Source organism: Canis lupus, chromosome 25 (assembly GCF_003254725.2).
Source record: "Canis lupus dingo isolate Sandy chromosome 25, ASM325472v2, whole genome shotgun sequence".
Lineage (NCBI taxonomy): Eukaryota > Metazoa > Chordata > Mammalia > Carnivora > Canidae > Canis > Canis lupus.
Genome location: NC_064267.1, coordinates 34,147,904 through 34,172,579, shown reverse-complemented (window position 1 = coordinate 34,172,579; position 24,676 = coordinate 34,147,904). Strand labels below are relative to the sequence as shown.

The 24,676-nt window shown below is 47.0% G+C and overlaps 1 protein-coding gene across 1 annotated transcript in view; it reads right to left on the bottom strand.

Annotated features, from left to right (window-relative positions):
* LOXL2 (lysyl oxidase like 2) overlaps positions 1-20,970 on the bottom strand; it is a 90,806-nt gene extending 69,836 nt beyond the window's left edge. The window contains 1 exon segment of the mRNA XM_025463089.3: positions 20,802-20,970. The gene's annotated coding sequence lies outside the window, so the exon portion shown is untranslated.
* Positions 20,971-24,676: the final 3,706 nt, after the last annotated feature.

The window sequence follows — 24,676 nt, the reverse complement described above, 5'->3', positions numbered from 1 at the left end:
TGTAGGGACAGAGCAAGGTGGTGTTTAGAGCATAGTTTAGAAGGTGCTGGAAAAGAAGGATGGGAATTCAGAGCAAGTCCATCAAGTCAGCAAGTTCATCTCATTTCACTTTATAGATAAAAGAAATGAGGACCAACGGTTTACTGGATTGGCCCATGGTCGATGGTTAGTAATTGGCAGAGCCTTTTCTTGACCTTGGGTATCTTGCCTTCCAGTTCTATCTCCTATACTAGGATGCCTTTGTCTGTCCCTGTCTGTCACCATTTTGTTTCTCAGCTAGGCTCTAAGTTTGGGATAAGGCCAGCTTGCAGAGGACCTGGAAGCATCCTCCTGGATGCCAAAATGCAGCCAGGGACCATGACAAGAGCACAGGCTCTCAGTGTCTTGTAGTCTGAGTCCCTGCCACCCCCAGCCTCCAGTCCCTCATCTGTGCCATGAAGAGGGTGTGCTAGCACAGGGAAGGCAAGCAGCTATCCATGTGACCTGCATGTCACGTTCACCCAGCTAGTGGTGGCTATCTAGGGTGCTGAGTGGTATCAAGACCTTAGAGGCAAGAGGGCTGGCATGGATTTGTGATAACTGCCACAAAGGATGCCTGCTGGGCATTTGCCATCCTAGGCACTGGACGAACCATTGTGTCCCCTGCCTTGCTCTGGTCAGTCTTTCTAGGGGCTGATCCCCTCTTTCTCCGAACCTTGGTCCTGATTCTGCTGACCCCCTGGATCTCTCACTCTTGCCTGCTGATGCTCTGGTGCTGAGCCCACCCCAAACACATGCTTCACTAGCTCTCTGTGTGCACACCTACCCTGTTCCATGGCTCCATCCTCATCTGCTGATCTCATCAGCTGACCGGCTGATACTTGATGTGCCTCTCCATGGCTTGTTTTAAAATCAAGCTGTCTTCTATGATCATAGGTCAAAGCGCTATTCAAGTAAAGTGGATGGGAGGGACCTTTGGCTCCCTTTACTTTCAAAGGGTCCTCTTGCCTCTCGGCAACCCTTCCTCTGGTTTCTGTTGGCACCACTGGTTCCCTGGAGAAGTCTGTTGGGCATCTTGGAATCAGAACACAAATGTCTGAAATCTGCCTTCACCACCGCCAAGCTCTATTGATTTGGGGACAATTTACTTTCAGAGCCTGAATTTCCTCTTTGGATTATGGAAATAACCTCCCGTGTGTGTGTGTGTGTGTGTGTGTGTGTGTGTGTGTATAGATTAAATTAAATAATGTAAAAATTCCTAGCACACAGCATAGACTCATTCACATTAGTTTTCTTTCAGTCCTGCCAACACAGAACCCCTGACTGTGGGTGCTCAGTAGAAACTCAGCAAATATTTATTGAGTGAATAAATAAAATTCCTATTTTCAGGAACTAAATTAAAAAAAATGTATTTTTCTTATTCCTAAAAATTAGGAATAAAAAACATTCCTTTTTCTTCTGATCTAATTGCACTGGAAAGCAAGAAGATAAATTCATTCCATAAGAAATTATTGTATTTAGGAATTTAATACATTAAAGAATAATTACTCTTCTGAGGACAGGGTACTTTTACATTGTAACAGGAAGTCCTAGATATGAATTCCAATAGTTGAATTTCACATCTTGTACAATGTTGGAAGCAAGCCAACGAGGTTTTTCATGAGTCGGTGGACCTTCCCCATGCCCTTCAGATCAGCCACCATAGGTACCTGCTTACTGCTGAAATTCACTGTGTAGTGAAGATGGTAGGCAGATGCTGTGGTGATTTATGGGAGATGAAGATCCCCTGGGATCATAAAATCTCACCCCACCAGATAATCCGTGCTGGATGGGCTGAAAGGTGGGATCAGGGGAGGCAGAGTAAGGTAAAATCCCAACTCATCACAGCTGATTTCCTGGGAAATGTGCCAACTCACTGTACATACCTGTTAGGCCTCAAAGGATGAGCCCCTGACCACATGCTGGACTTGACACCCTAAGGGTCTGCAAAAGACCTGAGGCAGTGAGCCACTCTGACACTCAGAGGGGAGAACAGAGCAGACCCACAGGGAGCATGACTCAACACACACCTGCTCTAAGATGCCTGCTCCAGCTACTTCTGCCTTCCTGGCTCACCTCCAACAACACCTTTAGCTATGCTCAGGGAGCTAGAAGGGGCTGGTATCATCTCTTGCTTTGAGTGTTCCAGGTAGGCCAAGCATGTTCCTTTCCCTCTCTGAAGGCCATTTCCAAATAGATGCCAGCCTCAGGAAGGAAGGCAGAAGGAAAGCTTCCAGGGCAGCCCAGCAGGCCTCCATCTTTCAGCATAACATTATATTAGAAGGTGCAGAGAGGTAGATCGGCTTCCCGTTAGGAGGTCTGCTCTGCTCCTCTGGCTGTGCAAAGACTGTGATGAAGAGTTCCACACTAATGCCCCCACTCAGCGACAGATAACATTTTATTTTATTTTTATTTATTTTTTTAAGGATTTATTTTTTTTTAAGATTTCATTTATTGATTCATGAGACAGAGAGAGAGAGAGAGAGAAAGGGAGAGAGAGAGAGAGGCACAGAGACACAGGCAGAGAGAGAAAGCAGGCTCCATGCAGGGAGCCTGACGTGGGTTCGATCCTGGGTCTCCAGGATCAGGACCTGGGCTGAAGGCAGCGCTAAACTGCTGAGCCACCCAGGCTGCCCCAGATAACATTTTATTAGTCTCTGCCCGCTTTATGTATTCATTTGCTCTCCTCCCCACCACCTTCTTCTAAAAGTATGAGCTCTGCTTTTATACAGAAACCTGGACACTATGTGAGTGGTGTTGAAGGTGGGATTCTGTTAAAGAAACAGCTGGATTTAAAAAAAAAATAAGCAAACCCTGTATTTATTGATCACTCATTCTGTATCAATTACAGTGTGGAAAGTGCTTTATGGGTACGAACCAACTTAATTCTGTAGACCAGAGCTTCCCAAAAGAAACATAATATGAGCCACATATGTGATTTAAATTTTTATGGTAGGCACATTAAAAAGTAAAATCATATAGGTGAAATTAATGTTAATGGTATATTTTATTTAATATATCCCAAATAGTATGATTCCTGTATGTAATCAATATAAAATTGTTAATGAGATACTTCACATTCTTTTCTTATACTAAGTCTTTGAAAGCTGGTGGGTACTTTAGATTCACAGCACATCTCAGTTCAATCGAGCAGATTTCAGATGCTCGGTGGCCACCAAAAATTGGATGGCACAGCTCCAGGAAGCCCTCTCAGAGAGTATTAGTAGCATCCCTACTTCCCCAAGGAAAACCCAAGGGACAGAGAGGCTACGTGATTTTTCTTAAGGTCAAATAGCTAAAAGGTGCTCAAGCTGGGATTTCCATTCAGGAAGCCAGATACCAGAGCTGATTCGTTTATTCGTTAAACATTCTTATCTCTGTGGCTGAGACAAGCACACTCTGGTATACACAGCCTTGCCCAGGGACCAATTTGCTTAAGACTGTTATGGGTTACAGGGCTGGAGCTTCACTAAGAAACGAGCTAGGCTCCAAATGATGAAAAACAAAAGCAAAGGAAAACTTCAATTTTAATTTGCAGAAAACACACCGAAGAGCAATAGGTTTCTCACCTTTTCTGGTGCCTAATCATAAACAAATATGGTAAATTCTCCCTTTACCATTTTGGACATTTGATGACATTTGGATTGATGGAAGACATGTTTCCCTTCTTCACACCTACTCTATCAGTCCTGGTCAGAAATTTTATTCTGCTAAAGACATCCAATAAAAGAAAAAAATGGTGGAGACATCTGACCAATTATGGTAACTGCTACCATAATGATCTACCCGCAGCATTCACCTTTGAAGACTTCCCAGCATATTGACAGGCAGACGCACCACCACCACCCAACATGGAAATTCCAGGAGCATCTTCTACCCTGAACACAAGCCAACTGGGTCAGTGGAACATTTCTGTAGCTTGCTCACACATACCAAAAAGCAAGCTCAAGATGGTTTCAGGAACCCTCTCCAGGCATGCTGAGCGGAGTTCACAAGGCGGAAGCTCACCTTAGAGAGTATTCTGTTAAAACCTCATCCGACTCAAGTCTAGGAACTACTGCAGCAGATGGTCTTAATTATTCACACAGTTTGGCTCGGGAGTGGGCCAGCATCAGAGGGTTCAAGGCAAGATGCCCATGGACTGCAGTATGTGATTAACATGAATGAGAGCCAGTGTGTGCCAGAGAAAAGTTGGCTGTGGCCGTGGCTTATCGGAAAGTTGGTAAATTATATCTCCTAATATTTTCTCACTTGGCTCTTGGCTAGGCAGTTGAGGACATTCTTACATCCAATTCAATCCACTGGAGGATGCAATTTTCACACAATGGATACTAGTATCAGCTTGGCCAACAAGAGGCTCTATGCCCCCTGGGTGGGGGGATCCGGGGAGATAGGGAAAGCATTCCTTCACATCACTGGGATTGAAGGTCCCAGGCACTCCCGAAACACATCAGCTAGAATCAGCTCACCCTTACCAAGGGCCCTGAGCACCCCCTGCATGCAGTGCCTACTCAGCCTGCACGTTCTTCCCCCATGCAGAACGACACGCCGCTGCCTCTCTGTTGTCAGTAAGCAGCATGGAGTACTAGTTTAGAGGTGTGCAGAACAGGGTTCAAATGTCATTTCCACTTCCTAGCTCTGTGACCTCAGGGACGCTTAGATTTTCCAAGCCTCTGTATTTCATCTGTAAAATGGAAGCGATGTGTACCTAAAAGCAACTTTTTAAAGGGGAAACAAGAAACACTGACTTTTCAGGATTGTTATAAAAATCAGAGATCGTGTATCTTAAGTTCCTGATCTATGGTATGTGGTCAAAAATACCAGGTAAAGTATTTTGGTTCAAACAGGTGCAGCCTGCTAGATTCGGGCCAGGCAATGTAAGTGCCAACTACAAGCTGCTAGGCTGCATGAGGGAAATGGGTTGTATTTAATTTTATCTTCAGATTTGGGGGAACTGGTGACCCCCAAGGATGAGCTTAGGTAGGTCCTCCTGGATCCAGCTCTTGGGACAACTCAATTGAAAACCAGAAATATACATTTGCTCCAAAGAACATATAATATTGGAGAAAAGCCTAATGACCTAAATCAACAGGCATCTTCATACGTGCTGTATAAGCTAGGTAGGTGCTACACTGTGTCAGGTCCAAGGGGAGGGTGGGCTCCAGGGAGTCTGCAGTGTCTGCAAATAAGACTTTTAAGTGGAGTCTAAGTCATCCAGTGCTTCTTGGTCTTGCTGGGGCTGAGGGCACAGTCAGAGGGAGAGAATTTCTAAGCCTGGATCTTATTCAAGTTTTTCATCTCATCATGAAATTGTCTGATAAATCTTCAATTGTCTGATAAACATCAGTCTTTGAGGACATCTTTAGGAGCTTTCTAGTACATTCTAGAAACACTGATTTCAAGGATTCCAAGAGTGGCATTGCCCTCATAAAGGATAAATATTTGAAAATCAGTTACTTAATTTTAACCCAACAGGGCTCCAAAAGGCAAAGGAGAAAATGTAAAAGTGAAATTTCCAGGGTCCTTTTCTTAGGCTACTATTTTGACATCTGAATCATTCTGCCTAGCAAAGAATATGAAAGGCCTACTCCAAGGAAATCTCCAGTCTCAAGTAGCCTTGGAGCTATTCAAATGTTTTTCTTCCCCCAGAAGCAACCCGTTTGAGTCCCTCCATCATCTACCTGAAAAGAGGAATCTGTGCTATAGAACTTGCTTGCTTCAAAATATTTTCTTAAAAGTCAAGTGGCTGTTGACTTCCTGGGAGCAGCCTTAAAGAATATGACAAACCATGGCCTCTTACCACTGACACCTCGCTTTGTGGCACCCAGTCAAAAAAGCCCCATGTGATCAACTGATTCCCAGTCAGTAACGAAAGCATGCCCAGATAAGGGTGGAGGGTGGGGGTGGGGGGAATGTACTGGAAGCATCATCCACTATTTATATGTAATGCATATAAATCCACTATGCAATATATGTAGTGCATATATTTATATCCACTATTTATATGTAGTGCTTTTAGCAAAAAGCACTGCTGTCACACAAGCTGATCCTCTTCACCGTGACCTCTCTCTGCCTGCCCACCAACAGGATGGGCTGGGGCCCACTGAAAGCAGGCCTCGCTCCAGTTTTGCGTGACTGGCCCTGTCGCTTCTAGGCCCTTCGGAGGCAGGGCAATGAATCATTCCTCCCAGCCCCTTGCTCCACATCTTGTGCTGTGCAGCTCCCAGGAATGGACCCTCCTGCTCCAAATGGGAAGCGTCACATAAACAAGGGACCCCCACCCCCACCCCAGCCAGGCGCAGGGGCCCACCATGCAAAGGCCACTTGCTTAATGTTCGCTAAACAGTGGGGCACAGAACTCAGCAGAATTCTTTCACTGAGACAGAATGCTCCGCTTAACATCTCTGCCAGATGTCAGCATTCAGATATGGGGTCGAGGGGTGGGGTGGGGGGCTGTCTCCTTCATCAGACCCTCACTGCTAGGGATTCCTGCTGGATCAGCAGGAGGGATGAATGGTCCTCATTCACAGCCCAGAGTGCACGGCGGGAGGCTACCCCAGCTGTGGTCCTGGTGCTGCCTCTGGCCCCACATGGAACACATTCCTTTGTGGAAGAAGGCTGCTTCTAGTGAATGGGGTGTGCTCAGAGAATGAGGGAAGCGGTGGGGGACGACGGGGCCTTTCTGAACCACCTCAGACAAGAATGCAGACTTTGACACCAGGCTTGGCCAGGGCTGGTCCATTTGGCCCCTGGCCAAAGATTCCACCTCAGTCCTGTCTATTTCTGGCCATGGAGCAGGAATGTTCAGGGCATAGGGAAATGGTGAGAAGGTAAGCATATAAATTATAGCCGAATTTTTTTCATCCTCCAGAAAGAGGCCTTTGTCAGGCGTAATTTGTTGTGATCAACTGGGGTTTCCCACAGTCCACTTCTGGCTCTGGGTGGAATCTCATTTTAACCAGGTTCTTTCTTGGGGAGGCTGAAGGTACAATTTTAAATTCTTAAAAGTGTACCTAATGGAGACTCTTGGACTGGATCAGAAAGGGAAAGTCAAACATATATAGCGTCTGTAAGAGATGCGTTTTATCTTTAGAGCACATAGCCCATAAACAGAGTCAAAGAAAATCCAAAGTCAGTGCTGCTGCTTGAAGGCAGTACTTTATAATGGCACTGGGAGCAGTGTGAGGCCAAGATGTCCCTCAGGTTCAAATTAGCCAGGCTCCCAATAAAATGAAGACTTAGTTTGAGTACAAGAGGACATCCAGTAATTGAAAGAACATGGTGTTGGTATCAGAGAGTGGTCTCAGATTCAGATCTGGCTTCTGCCGAGAAGGGCCTTACCATCTTAGTGAGTCGGATAGGAAGTATCATGGGCCTAGTACAGTGACTGGCCCGTGGCAATGCTCAGTGAGTGGTAACTATTATAATTATAAAATCAGCAAGAACCTGGAAAAAAATCCCAGAAAGGGTGTTGCTTCATCCATCAACCACTCTTTTTTTTTTTTTTAAGATTTATTTATTTATTTATTTATTTATTTATTTATTTATTTATTTATTCATGATAGACATAGAGAAAGAGAAAGAGAGAGAGAGAGAGGCAGAGACACAGGCAGAGGGAGAAGCAGGCTCCATGCCAGGAGCCCAATGCGGGACTCAATCCCAGGACTCCAGGATCGCGCCCTGGGCCAAAGGCAGGCGCTAAACCGCTGAGCCACCCAGGGATCCCCTCATCAACCACTCTTAACATACCACTTGCATAACAGGTTTTAACCATCCTCCCACCTCCTCCCCTCTACACACACACTTTCCCAGAGCCAACAATCAGTCACCAAACTGGTCTGAGTTTCTGTCCCACTTTAGAAGGGGAGAAGAACAGAAGCCAGAACCAGGATAGTGTGCAGACTTGGTCAGCAATAGAATCACTGCAAACACTTGATGTCTCTGTGTTTTAGGGCAGGAAGTGATACTTGGGGATGGGACCCACCGCATGCAAATTCCTGGAGGGTTGATCCAAGCCCAGACAGGTAGGGTGGGGCTCGGTAGGGCCTGTAAGAGGAGTACACTGGGCAGGAGGTGGAGGGAGTTCTGGGCTGGAGGGAGGACACAAACCAGTTTTTCAAAGAGATGGCCCCTCAAAAATGGTCAAGGAGGACCCTCCTGCTTAGTTAGCTTTCCCTGTGCTTCCTGCAGGGTGGTCCTAGCAGGACTCACTCCTGGCTTTGTCCACTTTCTGTGTCTCCACTAGCTTCCAGGCCAAGCTCTCATCCAAGTGATGTAGCCTTGGCCAACAGTCAATTGTTCAGGCCTGAGCCCCTCAGATGAAAATTAGACCCAGTGGGCCCAGCAAAGGGAGAAGCAACTGGTACAGAGACCACAGCCACAACTTTGTCTCGTCTGGAAATGTCTGGCTATAAAAAGAGAAGGAGGTAGGAGTGCTGTTCTCAAGTTTGTTAAGAGCCTGTGATCATGGGGATCCCTGGATGGCTCAGCGGTTTAGTGCCTGCCTTCAGCCCAGGGAGTGATCCTGGAGTCCCAGGATCAAGTACCACGTCGGGCTCCCTGCAAGGAGCCTGCTTCTCCCTCTGCCTGTGTCTCTGCCTCTCTCTCTCTCTCTCTCTCTGTGTGTGTCTCTCATGAATAAATAAATAAGATCTTAAAAAAAAAAAAAAAGAGCCTGTGATCTGGGATTCTACTGTCCATCGAAGCACTGGCTCCCTTCCAGAAGCCCAGGGAGTAATAGCAACAGGCACTGACTGCCACATCACCAAAGCTGGCCAGGCTCAGCTCCACACTGCCAGCTGGTATTGTGTCACTGACGATCATTTCTGGAGATAATGGCATCTGCAGAGTAGTGGCATATACACACAGACCTGCAAGTTTTTGCCCTTACTAAGGAAGGCAGAGTTTCTCAGCTACCTTTGAATCTGATAAGTGTCAGTGGTACTGATCACAAATCTTTTCTGGTCCTCTTTCTAGGAATGATTCTAATATTCTCACTGTATTTCCAAGCATGGCATGGCTCCCACTGGCAGCTACAAGATGCCTCCACTCTCTTTAGGGGGACACGCACCCACAACACTGAGCTCTTGGCACAATGACCTGAGGGCATGTGGTTACCAGAGACACCTGCTTCCACAATTCCCTGCCTTTGGACTTTCTATTCCCTGTTCTAGGACACAACATATATACCTCCTAAATACCTATGACCATTTGTTTAGGAATCAACCCACATGTATATATAAAAAAATCTTAAGGAATCTACTAAAAGAGTATAAGAACTGGTAAGATTTCAACAAGGTTACAAGATACAAGATTAATATATAAAAGTTAACTGTTTCTATTCGCTTACAAAGAATACTGCAAAAATGAAATCACAAAACTAATTCTATTTACAATAGCACCAAAAAGAATATTTAGAAATAAATTTAACAAAAGACATGCAAAACTTATCCTCAGAAAACTACAAAACATTGTTGAAAGAAATTCAAGATCCAAATAAATGTAAAAACATACCATGTTCATGGATTAGAAGACTTAATGTCTATCACTAAGATGAGAAAACAAATTGAGCTACAGATTCATCAAAATCCCTATTAGTATCCCAAATGGCTTTTTCATGGAATTTGAAAGGCTGATTCTAAAATATATATGGATTTTAAGGGACCCAGAAAGGCTGAGACAATTCTGAGAGGGGAGAAGAAAGTGGGAAGTCTCATACTTCCCAATTTCAAAAGCTAATACAAAGCAACAGTTATCAAGACAGTATGGCACTAGCATAAGGACAGTGGATCAATGGAATAGATCAATGGAATAGAACTGAGATCCAATAATAAATTCACTTATTTAATTATTTATTAAAGATTTTTATTTATTTATTCATGAAAGAGAGAGAGAGAGAGAGAGAGAGAGAGAGAGAGAGAGAGAGAGAAAGGCAGAGACACAGGCAGAGGGAGAAGCAGGCTCCATGCAGGGAGCCTGACATGGGACACGATCCCAGGTCCCCAGGATCACACCCTGGGCTGAAGGCGACGCTAAACCACTGAGCCACTCGGGCTGCCCATAAACTCACATATTTATGATTAATTCACTTAGACAAGGGTACCAAGCCCATTCAATGGGAGAAAGGATAGTTTTTGTAAAAACAATGGTGCTGGAATAACTGCCACATGGAAGAGAAAAAAGTTGGGGGGGGGCACCTGGGTGACTCAGTTAAGGATCTGCCTTAGGCTCAGGTCATGATCCCAAGGTCCTGGAATCAAGTTGCATATCAGGTTCCCACAGGAAACCTACTTCTCCCTCTACCTGTGTCTCTGCCTCTCTCTGTCTGTCTCTCATGAATAAATAAATAAAATCTTAAAAAAATAAAAGAGAAACAAGTTGGATTCCTCCTTCACACTATTTACAAAAATTAATTCAAAATGGATCAAATACCTACATACAAAATCTAAACTATAAGACTAGTAGAAGAAAACGTAGGGGTAAATCTTCATGACTTTGGATTAAGCAATGGTTTTTTAAATAGGACACCAAAAGCACAGGAAACAAAGTAAAAATGTATATATTGTACTTCATCAAAATTTAAAACTTTTGTGCATCAATAGGTACTATTAAAATGTTTTATGAACCAGGATAGCAATAGCAGAACATACTGATCAAGGATTTGCTATACGGTCTGAATACCTGTCTCCCTTTCAAGACTGTGAACCTCCTAGGGGCACATAATTTCTGTATCTCCTGGGTTCATTATAGAATAAATGCTAAGTAAAAGTGATGTGAACTGAGAAAGAGACACTACCAAGAAAGTGAAAAAAACCACTCACAGAATGGGAGAAAATATTTATAAATCATGTATCTGAAAGGGCTCTAGTATCCAGAACATATGAAAACTCCTACAATTCAGGATGTCTGGGTGGCTCAGCAGTTAAAGAATCTGCCCCCGGCTCGAGGCATGAGCCTAGAGTCCTGGGATTGAGTCCCACGTCAGGCTCCCTGCATGGAGCCTGCTTCTCCCTCTGCCTATGTCTCTGCCTCTCTCTCTCTCTGTGTGTGTCTCTGAAGAATAAATAAATAAAATCTTACAAAAAATAAAAAATAAAAAGATAAAAAATAAAAATAAAAACTCCTAAAATTCAATGAGAGTAAGATAAGCAGACCAATTTAAAAATGGGCACAGGACTTAAACAGACATTTCCCCAAAGAAGATGTACAAATGCCCAATGACACCTGAAAAGATATTCAACATCATTAGTCACCAGGGAAAATGCAAATCAAAACCTGAATGAAATGCCACTTCACACACACTAGGATGGCTATGATTTTTTTTTTAATGGGAAAAAAATAAGTGTTGGTGAAGATGTGGGGAAATTGAAACCTCCATACATTGCTGAAATGTAAAATGATGTGGCCATTGTGGAGAGCAGGTTGGCAATTCCTCAAAAAGATAAACATAGAATTGCCACATGACCCAGAGATTCCATTCCTATTTATATAGCCAAGAGAACTGGAAACAGATGTCCAAACAAAAACTTGCATACACATGTTCATAGCAGCACTATTCATAATAGCCAAAAGGTGGAAACAACCCAAACATCCATCAACAGTGAATAAACAAAACGTGGTATATCCATATGATGGTATATTATTTGGCCGTAAAAAAAGGTATGAAGAAGTATGTGTACATGCCACAACATAATTAAGGCTTGGTGGGGATCCCTGGGTGGCTCAGCAGTTTGGCGCCTGCCTTTGGCCCAGGGCGCGATCCTGGAGTCCCGGGATCGAGTCCCGTGTCGGGCTCCTGGCATGGAGCCTGCTTCTCCCTCTGCCTGTGTCCCTGCCTCTCTCTCTCTTTCTCTATGTCTATCATGAATAAATAAATAAATACTTTAAAAAAATAAAAGAATTAAGGCTTGGAAACATTATGCGAAATAAAAAGAAGCCATATCTATGATTCCATTTATATGAATCCAGAATTGGCACATACAGGCCGAAAGCAGATTAGCAGGATTGGAGGTGCGGAGTGATAGGAGAAGCGAGTGATAGGTAAAGGGCACAGGTTTCTCTTTCTGGTAATGAAATGCTCTAAAATTGACTGTGGTGACCTTTGCACCTATCTGTGAATACACTAACATTCATTGGCTCGAACACTTTAAATGAGTGAAGTGTGTGGTACGTGAATTACATCTCGATTATGCTGTTAAAAGAAAATGGACTTAAATGACACCTCAGGTTAGCAGTATATATTTACGAAGCATCTGCTGCACAACACACACTGTCAGGCACTTGGAATTCAAAGATACATTTGACATGGGTGCTGCCTGCAAGAAGTTCACACTATACGTACAGTAACAGTGCAGCAATAGGTACAGAAATGAAACGGGGACACCTGGGTGGCTCAGTGGTTGAACGTCTGCCTTCGGCTCAGGGTGTGATGCCAGGGTCCTGGGATCAAGTCCCACACTGGGCTCCCTGCATGGAGCCTGCTTCTCCCTCTGCCTGTGTCTCTGCCTCTCTCTCTGTCTCTCTCATGAATAGATAAATAAAATATTTTTTAAAAAAATGAAACAGGGAGGCAGTGATCACACCTGCGGATGAGGAACAGGGAAAGCCTTAGACAGTTGACACTGAGCAGGTTTTGGAGGAAAATTTGAGTTTGACAAGGTTGGGGTGTGTGTGGGGGGTCATTCAAAGCAGCAGGGAGGGCAGGTCTGAAATAATGCAGGCTGTTTGGGGAGCTGCATGTGGTTCCATTTGCAGGATGAAAAGGAGAAGAGCTGTGGGGCGTGGATGTGGTGAGAGGTGGAAGAGGTGAGGGTGGAGGAGCAAGCAGAGGGCTGGCCCAGAGGAAACTTGAAAGTCATGCCCAAGTTTTCTTTTTGGGGATAAGGAGCCAATGAACAGTAAGCGGGAGGGTGATGGGAGCGGATTTGTGACCTAAGGCAGGAGTTGGCAAACAGCAGGCCCTGGGCCAAATCTATAAATACAGTTTTTGGAAATAAAATGTTATTGGAACCCGGCCATAATGATTTCTTGTGATCTGTGGCTGCTTTCCCATTCAAACAGCAGAGTTGACCAACAGCAACACAGCGCCTAAGGACTACAAAGTCTAAAATAGCTGTTATCTGTCCCTAGAGAAAAAGTTTACCACCTCCTGCTCTAGAAGGGCCACTGTGGCTATTGCATAAAAGGATGGTTTCTCATGGGTTAAGATCAAGGGAGAGGAGGCCCATGAGGAGACCAGCAACTCTCCTGGCGCTGGGTAATGTTATGATTTTGGTGTAACAGATGGTATAGGGGATGGGATGGAGTGGGGAGAGATACACATGGCTTCGTGAGCTGCGCGGAAGGAAAAACATCTGGAGAGAATCAATTCAAGAAAATCAAGAGTGCCTGGTTTCCGGAAAAGGGTTTGAGACCCCCACAGGTTTTCACCAATGTGTAAATTTTAGGGTTGTTTTCTTCATCATTAAAATATTCTCTAAACATCACTTTTAAAAAAGATTTTATTTATTTATTCATGAGAGACACTGAAAGAGAGAGGCAGAGACATAGGCATTAGGAGAAGCAGGCTCCCTGCAGGGAGAACGATGCAGGACTCGATCCCGGGACCCTGGGATCACGCCCTGAGCCAAAGGCAGATGCCCAACCACTGCAACCACCCAGGTGTCCCTCTAAACATCATTTTTAGCATGAATGCTCTCAAACAGAGTACCTGAATTCAAGGCAGCTTAAAAATATTTTATTTGATTTTTTTAAAAGTAATCTCTATGCCCAACATGGGGCTTGAACTCATGACCCTGATATCAAGTAAAAGCTCTACTGATTGAGCCAGCCAGGACCCCCAGCTTACTTTAAAAAATTATTCTGGGACGCCTGGGTGGCTCAGCAGTTGAGCATCTGCCTTCAGCTCAGGGTGTGATCCTGGAGACCCAGGATCGAGTCCCACATCGGGCCCCTGCAGGGAGCCTGCTTCTCCCTCTGCCTGTGTCTCTGCCTCTCTCTCTCTCTCTCTCTGCATCTCTCATGTATAGATAAATAAAATCTTTTATTTTATTTTTGTTTTGATAAATAAAACCTTAAAAAAAAACTTATTCTTACCCTTTGGTTATGGGCATGCTAGAGCAATTCTAGGTAACCCGATGGACAGTCTTCCTCTGTTTGTGTGCTGCAACAAGCCCCAACTCCACAAATTCTTTGGCAGTGCTCTAAGGCTGCTGTTGGCACTAGTGGGTACCAAGGGGCTGGCCGCCAGCCATCAGAATATTATTCTTGACCGATGATTTCATTTTAAATACACATGTCAAATATCATGCCTTATTCATTTCTGTGTCTCCTACAGTGAGTGGCAGAGTGTCTGGTACCTAGAAGGCCACTAATAAATCATTTCAGTTAAGAAGAGAGAGAGGAATGAGGAAGGAAGAGAAGGAAGAAAGGAAAGCAGGATATGGCCATACAATTTTCCCTTAAAGCTTAAAACTCATGTTCCAGCAGAAGCTGATAAAAGGGGAGTTCTCCAGGTGGATGTGAGCCCCCCCCGCCCGCCCCCACACTTCCAGGGAGAGCCTGGGTGGACTTACTTAGTGGTCATGTGTTAACACAGCTGCAACTGCAAATCCCAAATATGTGGTACTATCTTCCCCTAAGGACAGACATTGCTTGAAATCTCACAGCTCATCTTGTGGCCTTTCACATTATAAATTGTGTTTTTCAAACATCTCTTCCAAACTGCCTCATGGTAGAGAAAATGAGCATCCAATCCCCAGTCCCTGGGGTGTGGCTGAAGGAGCCACATGCAGGCATGGCATGTCATTGACATCTCCTGCTTTCCCTGTAAATCTCTACACTCTGGGTGACAGTCTATTCTTGATCTAGGTGGGAGTTTTATTTTTTTTAATTTTTAAAATGTTTTATTTTTTTAGGTGGGAGTTTTAAAGGCATGTTCGTTTTGTAAAACTTCATGCAGAACAGGTATTTATATGCCCAGTTCACAGCAGCATTATTCCCCATAACCAAAAGGTGGAAGCAGCTCAAGTGTCCATTGATGGATGAATGGATAAAAGAAAATGTGGCCTATCCATATCCAATGGAATAGTCCCTTAAAAAGGAAGGAAACTCTGACACATGCTACAACATGGATGAATCTTGAGGATACATAGGTCAAGTGAAATAAGCCAGTCACCAAAAGACAGAGTACCATCGGATTCCACTTACATGAGGTACCTAGAGTCATCAAAAGGTAGCCACAGAAAGTAGAACGGTGGTCTCCAGGGCCTGGGAGGTGTTTAATAGGGACAGAGACTTTCAGTTTGGAAAGATGAGAAAGTTGAATGTACTTAATGCAAATATACTTAATGCCACTGAACCCAAAAGTGATGCCACTCAAAAGTGATTAAAATGGTGAGTTTTGGGGGATTCCTGGGTGGTTCAGTGGTTTAGCGCCTGCCTTTGGCCCAGGGCATGACCCTGGAGTCCCGGGATCAAGTCCCACATTGGGCTCCCTGCACGGAGCCTGCTTCTCCCTCTGCCTCTCTCTCTCTCTGTGTGTCTCTCATGAAACAATAAATAAAATCTTTAAAAAATAAATAAATAAATAAAATGGTAAGTTTTAAGTTATATACATTTTACCACAATAAAAGCAAAACCAAAAGTTTATACATGTGTATGCTTAGGATTGAGGCCATTTTATCTATATATGTTATTCTTGGTGGGGAGGGAGTTGACTTTTAAAATGTACTCGATTTTATATTTGTATTTGATTTAGGAAGATACTTAGGAAAAGATATTTGTATTTGATTTAGAAAGATATTTAGGAAAAGATCTTGCTAGATCTTTGAGTCATGCTGGCATTCTGGAAAGCTGTGGTATATTTTACCCCATGACTGTAATGGTACAAGGCTGGTGGTGGGAGAGTTCATGGATCCAAGTTTGAGGACAGTGTAAAGAAACTGAGCAAAGTGAGCTGTTCACAAGTCATCGACGTAAGTTATGTTCCCATAAATCGTGCGCTTCATAGGCAAGCAGCATTATTTTCCCAGAAAATACTTTAAGCTCTGTGTTGGGGACGCATCAAGGAAGACATATGGTAGTTTGCACAAAACATCCATGGGGCCAGCTGTGTCTGCTTATGTTAACAGAGATTCTGACAATGAAAAAACTAAAAAAATATGTCATCATTCGCACATGATATTACAATACAAAGTTAAAGATACTCTCAATAAAGGGATCAAAAGCCTTGGGCAAGAAGAAACGGACTGTGATCCTAATTACATCCTCATTATCTGCTGAGTTCATTCTCACTCTACACCCCTCCTTGCCACGTGAAACTTGCCTGGGTGTGCTGTTTTTGCCAAGAGAAATACAAAAAAAAAATTTTTTTTGAACTCTGGACAGAAATCTCATCTGTCACCCTCATGCTTTATCACCCTTGAAAGGATGGTCCTGGTGCTTGAAGACTTCTCAGATACAGGCGGTTAGGGGAAGACCCGCCAGCACACCTGGCCAGGTGGTGTTCCCTGCCAAGCACATGCCATGCTGGACAGCAGGAGCACAGCTGGAATTACTCAACTAAGAAGGTGTGAAACTCACTTCAAACCTGGACACGGCTGCAGAACAAGCTCAACAGCGCATTGCTGCGGATGCATGTCCCACTGGTTCTGTGGGCCTGGAGGAGGGCAGGCTGCGGCCACTTCATCTGAGGCCTCAAGGCACGCGCAGGGTCCGCAGTACAGGTGGGTCTGGGTGACACAGCCAGGCTGACTGGCCACGAAGACCCTTGCATGGAGGTAAATGAACAAAGATAATTACAAGCCATCCTGAATCCAGGCAGCCCTGGGAGTGGGGGAACTATACCTCCTAATGCTCCCAAAGCTTAAAAGGAAGGAAGCAACTGGGGTATGTGGGTGGCTGAGTGGTTGAGCGTCTGTCTTCAGCTCAGGGTGTGATCCCGGGGTCCTGGGATCGAGTCCCGCATCAGGCTCACATCCACGCATCCGCATCCATCAGCATGGAGCCTGCTTCTCCGTCTGCCTATGTCTCTGCCTCTGTGTGTGTGTGTCTTATGAATAAGTAAATAAAATCTTTTTAAAAAATGTTAGGAATGAAGCAACTGCCACTGCTGACATGGACTCACCTAGAAATTCTACCCCCATGGAGACCGCCTATTAGCTAAGGGGGAAGAGAACTGGTGGCTGCCAGAAGACAGTGTGACCCTAGGTTAGCGCTGTGCCCTCTGGGTTCATCCCCTGAATGATGGGATTGGAAGCAGCCCGTTTCTCTGTCCCTGGCTGCCTGTTTTAAGGAAGGTCTGTTCATTCAATGTATATTTCAGGGCAATGAACGTGAGAACAGAATGAACATGAGAACAGAGAATCTAGGAGTCAAGAAATAAGATTCCATTTTCCCACAGAGCCTGCCAAGGAAAGAGAATTCCAATTCACGAGTCCTACTAATAAGATGTAAAAATGATTTATCACCCCACTTCAGAGCAAATAAACACAAGTGATGAAAATGCTAAAAGTACAAAATTCTGGTGCTCTGTATCCTCATCAGACAGAAGCAGAGAAAACAAAGTTGTCCGTGTGTGAAGGACTTCAGAGGGAAGCCTCTTCTCTGTCATCAGATTTAGGAATCTCTGACTAGAGATCCCAGCTGCCAGGCACACCCGGGTGGCTCAGTGGTTGAGGGTCTGCCTTCCACTCAGGTCGTGATCCTGGGGTCCTGGAATCGAGTCCCACATGGGGCTCCACACAGGGAGCCTGCTTCTCCCTCTGCCTATGGCTCTGCCTCTCTCTGTGTCTCTCATGAATAAATAAATAAAATCTTAAAAAAAAAAAATCCAGCTGCCAGAACAGTCAGGCAATGATCCAAGAAGGGCAATTGTTCTCAATGAGATTTCTTTCTGGGGCCTTGATCTTGTCCAGGAATTCCAGCTACAGTTGTCTCACTCACCCCACTCCCAGACCCAGGAGCCTGAGAATGGGGGGAAAAATTCTTCCTAGTTTAGAGAGGGCCACCCCGAGAGGGAAGCTGCTTTCATACAGTTTCACAATAAGCTGGGAAATAAATCCAGGCTTCCCGACTTTGCAGCTGATCTACCTCAAGTGCCAAATGACCAATTACTAAATATTTACACAGGGATTGCTGATAGCAGGTGTATAGGAAGTGATAAGCTCAGGATGAAGCCAGAGCCAAGATGAATGCTTTAGAGAACAGCTGATACAGTGCGGAGAAACAGGACCACCGTGGCCCAGGGACGAGGGGGCCTACGTCAGGTCCTGGTTCTGCCCTCTACCTGCTGTGCCATCTGGACAGCTTATCTGTCTGCTGGTTTACCCAGCTGCAAAATGAATTCAGAACCTATCTTACTCTCTAACAGGGCATTGTAACAACCAAATGACACAGTGGGTAGAACAGTAGTTTGAAAGGAATAACAAAAAAAAAAAAAAAAGAAGAAGAAAGGAATAACATACTACATGAACATAGATTATAAAAGCCAACAGAACTCAGATCAGGTTCAGAAAGGCATTTTGGGGAAAACTGGGAGATGTTTGAATATGGGCTGAGTATCAGATGATAGTAAAGAATCATTGTTCGTTTTCTTAGATGGAATAATGGCATAATGATTATTTAATACTTTTCAAGATCACACTGAAATATACAGGGATGGAATGATTATGAAATCTGAAATTTGCCTTAAAATACTTCAATGAGAAAAGAAAAAGGCAAAGGGACAGTTAGAAGCAAGTGGGGCAAAATACTGATTACTTGAAGCTGGGTGAGTAGATATGGGGGGCCTTCTCTCTACTACTGTGCATTTTGAAATTTTTCAGAATATAAAATAAGTTTTAAATACACACTGCAGAATCGGGGGGGGGGGGCATCACAAAGTTTTACTGATGGTCATCCCCAGAGCATAGAAAATCTGTTTCCATCCCAAGAAAGACCCTTCCACACTGGTCATCCAGAGGTCAGAGAGCAAGGACTTGGCAAAAGGCCAGGAACCCAGATGGAAAGGAGACAGGCGGAAGTCTCTTTGCAGAATTTTCCAGTCTGCCATGCATCAAAATGTCAGCCAACCTATAATGTCAAGTGCATACTTTGTCTTTGGACCTGAGTTTCATATTCACCTTAGACCAAGTCGACAAAGTAGCAGAGAGACAGACTGGTGCACACACATGTGCACACACACATACACCAGAGCCTGGATCTTCTTGGGCCCCAAGAGCCCCAGGGGCCCGCGGGAGCATGCACTTTGCCACAGGTTTGCTGCTCTTTCCGTGGGCAGATACTAGGGACCAGGAAGGAGAACAGGACAAAAGGGAGGGGGTGATGACTGATTTAGCCGAGTCGGGGTCCATCGAGTAAGTCATTCATCTGGGCACTGACCAGGGAAATGAACACCTGGCCTTCTCTTAAGCCCCATCTCGGAACACTTTTAAGTACAGAAAACATCATAAATAACGAAATAATTCCAGCCAAGGGGCACAAATGGGCTCTGGGGGTTCCCAAAGAGACAGGCTCAAGGTGGCATAAAGGGGGGTTTGAGGCCCCACATTCACCAATTCAGGGCCCTTGCTTGAGCTTCAGCGTTTTTCCTTCTCTTCAAAAAGAAACGACTGGACTGATTTTAAAGAACTCCACAGTTCAAAGATTTTAGGGGGAGAAATGTGGGCCATGTTTCTGGTTTTCGTGCGTGTCGTTCTTCTCACCTGGGCCTGAGGTCTCCTAGCACACGAGTAGTCCGCGCCCCCCCCCCTCCCCCAGCCGAGATCCGCCGCGTCCCCTCGTCCCGCCCGCGCTGGGGGGTTTCTGGTGGTCTTCGTTGGTTTCTTCCAATCATTTCTATTCCGGCGCGGATGGACGGCCACACCCCCAGCAGGCCGCTACTTTAGAAGGCTCCCAAATTTGGAGTTGGGGGGAGGGGGTGCAGAGCGCAGCGGCCAAAGCGCCTGCGTAAAAACCGCAGGCACCAAAGACCCGAGAGCCTCCGTGCCAGGGCGAGCCCTGCACTAGCCCCGGGCCGACCCGGCTTGCACGATCCGCGGGGTAGCTGGCGCTGGTTCTTTCCTCCTCCGGGGCCTCTCGGGAGAGGTTCCCTGGTCCCCGGACGAGCCAGGGCGACGTGGGAGGGAATACCTGGCGTGCGGATCGCGCCTGCCCTAGCGCACGTCTCAGGGCGCTCGGGCGCCCAGCAGAGCCTTTCCAGCTCGCTGGGGAGAAAACCCAACTCCGAGGCCGTGGGCACTGGGGCACCCGGGCGCAGCCTCGGTGGCCCCCACCCACTCTGCCCCAGCCCCGTGCGCTCCGGATCCCCAAAGCCGCAGCAGCGGGGACGCTCCCGGGCGCCCCCTGTCCCCTGCGCGCGCTCCACACCCTCCAGAAGCCACAACTCCGAGCATCCCCGGCCCCCACGGCGCACCCTCCTAGGCACCCGGCGCGCCACAGCCTCGACTAGCTCGGGCCGGCCGGGTCGCGGGCGCCCCCAGCCAGCAAGGCACCGAGCGCCCCGCGCTCCCGCAACGCCCGCTCGGCTCAGGAGAGGCGGGGCCCGGCCGGGCCGCCCGCGTCGGGAAGGGCACCCCGTTAGGCTGCGGGTCCCAGCATCTCTCCGAGCAAGTAGCCTTCGCTCCGAGGGCGCCCCGCGCGGGGCCCGGGAACCCGGAGCGCGGCCGAGAGGCGGCTCCGCGGGGAGTGGAGCCTGGAGACCCCAGCGGGAGCTCCCGCTTCCCTGCCTCCCGCGGTGGGGACGGGGGCGCGGGGGGCGCAGGGGGCGCAGGGGGCGCTCTTACTTGGCAGCAGGGGCCCGCAGCGGCCAGGCTGGGGCCAGCTCTCCACGGTGGCCTCTCTGCGCGCCCGTCGCCGCTGAGCCCCTTGCCCGAGCCGCCGTCTCAGGCCGCTGGAGAAAGGAGGCTCCGAGTCCAGGACGCCACCGGCTGGAGTGGACGCTTTACGCTTTCCCGGTACTTTTAACTCCAGTCGGGAGGTAAACCCCTCCCCGGCCCCACCCCCTTCCCGGGAGGCGGCTACCGCGGCAGGCCCGGCCTCCACCCCCTTTTGTGGAAAGAGGAGAGCGGGCGTGCGGGGGAGGGCGGGGGGCGCCCTTCCCAGGCTCCCCGCGCCCAGGTTTCCGGAGCCGGGGAAGCCGGGGACGGGGCCCTGCCTCTGGGAGATTCCTCTCGCCGCCCCCCAGCCCGCCCTCACACCCCTGGAATTTAACCCTTCCATGCCCTTACCCACCAGCGTTAGGCGCCGTCCCTAACCCATCTCGGTCTCTCCGCCGCATAATAGGCGCTCAATAAAAACCGATCCGTGAAGATTCAGAAACTTTCATCCAGCCCGCCCGGGTTTCTCCAGGAGGAAAGCAGACTCCGAACATGAAAACAAATAGCCCCCTTTCTTCCAGCAGGTCACATCTATGGCCTTGGGCAAGCGTCCCTCTCCCAGGATTGGTTGTCTGCTTTGTCATGAAGAGCTTCGGATTCAGTGACCTCGAAGGTCCTCCCCTGCGCGCCGGGGCCGGGATTAACACAAGCCCCGCGCGCTGGGAACCGGCCGGGACACAGCTAAGGGGTGCGTATTGTGCAGAGGGACATTCCGTTGCTGGCTCTGAGGCTCACACTGGGGGCAAAGTGAAAGGCGTCTGACACGTTGGGGGAGCCCTCTGTGCGGATTCCCAGGGCCCCTTAAGCAACAGCAAGGCTTGACCAGACAGGAGGCAGGCGGCTGTGAAACAAGGCACCAAGTCTGTGGGCCTCTGGGCAGGCGGCAGCCAGAAGGGGACTGTCGGTAGATGTCTGGTACATTAAGGGCTGCGATCCTCCTCCTGCTCCCCTCCCACCAGACTCCCCTTCCCTAGCAAATCCACAGGCCAGCAGTGACAGGTGGTGAGTCCCAAACTCACCTCCAGCTCAGACCTCTCCTCACTGTGGATTTCTAAGTCCACTGGCCTCCAGGACATCCTCCCTTGGCCCTCTGGACTTTTCCCATGGCCACAGCTAACTTAGCATGCTACCCTAAGCCTGGTCCCTAACTCACCGCCCACCCCCATCCCTGTGAGCTCTGCTAGGCAGAACAGGGGGCTCCCCTGGTCCCTCTTCCTTAGCCTCCCCAGAATTAATTATCAGGTCTGGTAGGTGGTGGAGAGAGGGGGAAGAAAGGGGACGGGTGGGTTATGGGAGGGTAGCAGGAGTCCCAGTTCCAGTTCCTGTGGTACTGGAATTGTTTGGTATCTTGACTGTGGTGGTGGCTACAAGAACCCACACAGGTGGTAAAATTGCAGAGAACTTGATAAGCACCGCCGGACAAGCAAAACTGGGAGAATCTGAGTAAATCAGTGGATTGTATCAATGTCAATATCCTGTCTGTGATATCACCCTATGGTTTTGCAAAACGTCACTGTTGGGGGAAATGGGGTAAAATGTACCAGGCAGGGCAGCCCCGGTGGTGCAGCGGTTTGGCGCCGCCTGCAGCCTGGGATGTGATCCTGGAGACCCGGGATTGAGTCCCACATCAGGCTCCCTGCATGGAGCCTGCTTCTCCCTCTGTCTGTGTCTCTGCCTCTCTCTCTCTCTGTCTTTGAATAAATAAATAAAATCTTTATAAAAAAAACATACCAGGCATCTCTCTGTATTATTTCTTACAACTGCAGGTGAATTTGCAATTATCTCAATAAAAATTTTGACTGACCAAACAAACAAACAAACCAAAAAATATCCACAGGAGCTCCAGGGCTCTCAGGATGCAGTCTGATCCCCTTGACAGCTATTGGGGCCCCCAGAGGCATTTCCAGCCTGCTCATCTCTTAGCCACATTCTTTCCTCTCTCCCACAGGCTCTACTTGCTGTTCAGCCTGCCTGCTGTTTCATACCCCAGGGCCTTTGCACAAGACATTCCCTTGCCTTGTCTGCCTGGCAATGACTAGTTCTTTGAGATCTCACTCAGTCGGTACAATTAACACTTTATACAGTGCCTGCACATACCAGGTGCTCAATAAATGCCAGTGAAACTGAGCTTTCTCCTCGCCTTTTTCTCTAATCCCTCCACTTCTGGTCCTGCTCTTTGTGCTCAAGCATTAGCCCACATGGTATAGGGATGCCTGGGTGGCTCAGCAGTTGAGGGTTTGTCTGCCTTTGGCTCAGGGTGTGATCCCAGAGTCCCGGAATTGAGTCCCACCCAGGCTCCCTGCATGGAGCCTGCTTCTCCCTTTGCCTATGTCTCTGTCTCGCTCTCTCTGTGTGTCTCTCATGAATAAATAAATAAAATCTTTAAAAAAAAATAACCCATATGGTATAAAATGAAAGGAAGCTAACTTTGTAAACAATGTGTTGTCCAATTGTGAAAAAAGGCAAACTCTTTGTGGAACATTTAGAAAATATGAAAAAGTATACTGAAAAAACTTGTCACCCTCATGTTCTATCACCCATAGAGAAGTACCTAACATTGGAGAATGTTTCCTTCAGGATATTTTAAAAATCAAATATAAAGGGCGTCTGGATGGCTCAGTTAAGTGTCTGCCTTCGGCTCAGGTCATGATCTCAGGGTCCTGGGATGGAGCCCCACGTCAGGCTCCCTGCTCAGCAGGGAGTCTGCTTCTCTCTCTGCCTCCCTTCCCCTGCTCATGCTCATGCTCTGTCTCTTTCTCAAATAAATAAATAAATAAAATAAAATAAAAATTAAATCAAACATAGATACAATTTTTGTACTCAGCATTTTTCTTTTTTACTGTATTATTTTTTGTGCATTTTCAATGTACTTTTTAATGGCTTTAGACTCTTCCAGTGTCTAAAACTACCATGTTTGATAGCATCATTTCTCTATTGTTAGACATCAAGTTATTTATGACTTTTTACTAGTTTAAATTATACCAGGACAGTTACCCTTGGGAAAGGAATATTTATTGAGCAGCTACTATGTGGTTCCTGCTAATTGTTATAGATGAGAAAGTAGAGGCTCAGAGAGGCTGTGTAATTTCCCCAGACTCAGAACTGCTAAGTGGTCAAGCTGTATAACTAAAGTGTACTTAGCCCTCCTATAAGTACTCGGTGGCCTCACACTGGAGGCCTCTACAAGTCTCCCTGTGCCTCCCTGTGCCCCTACACCCAAGAGAAGATTATTTGAAGCTTGCACAGAATAGTTCATTGATGCACTTCTGTGAACTGAACCAAAGGCCTGGGCAATCAGGAAGGCAGTAGGCCTCTGTTCTAGACGAAACAAAATGCTTTATGTCCACATGTCATCTACAAGGTCCACATGTGCCACCACTCACCCTGCCCCCCATCTCCCAGGTCCCATGTGCCGCAGAGCCAGAGCCTTACAGTGGATTCAGAGCATGCATCTGTAGTCAGAACACCTGCGTCCACATGCTCACTCCACCACTTCCTGCCTGAACAGTGATTCTCTTTGCCTGACTTGCCTACCCCCTCCTCTCTAAGAAGCACCTTGCTCAAAAGGCTTCTAGAAGAGGGAAAGGGGCCCAATGCTCCTGGCATCGTAGAATAGTCCCTGCCACGTGGGATTGTGCATAAGTTGCAGTTTGGCATCTGCTCCTGCAGGGCTGCAGGGAGCGGGGCATGGTGCCTGTGCGGACTCTGCATGAGCCAGAGCTGCAGACCCCTGGCAGCGGCAGAGAGAAAAGGGAAGGAAGACAGCACCTGCCTGCCACCTG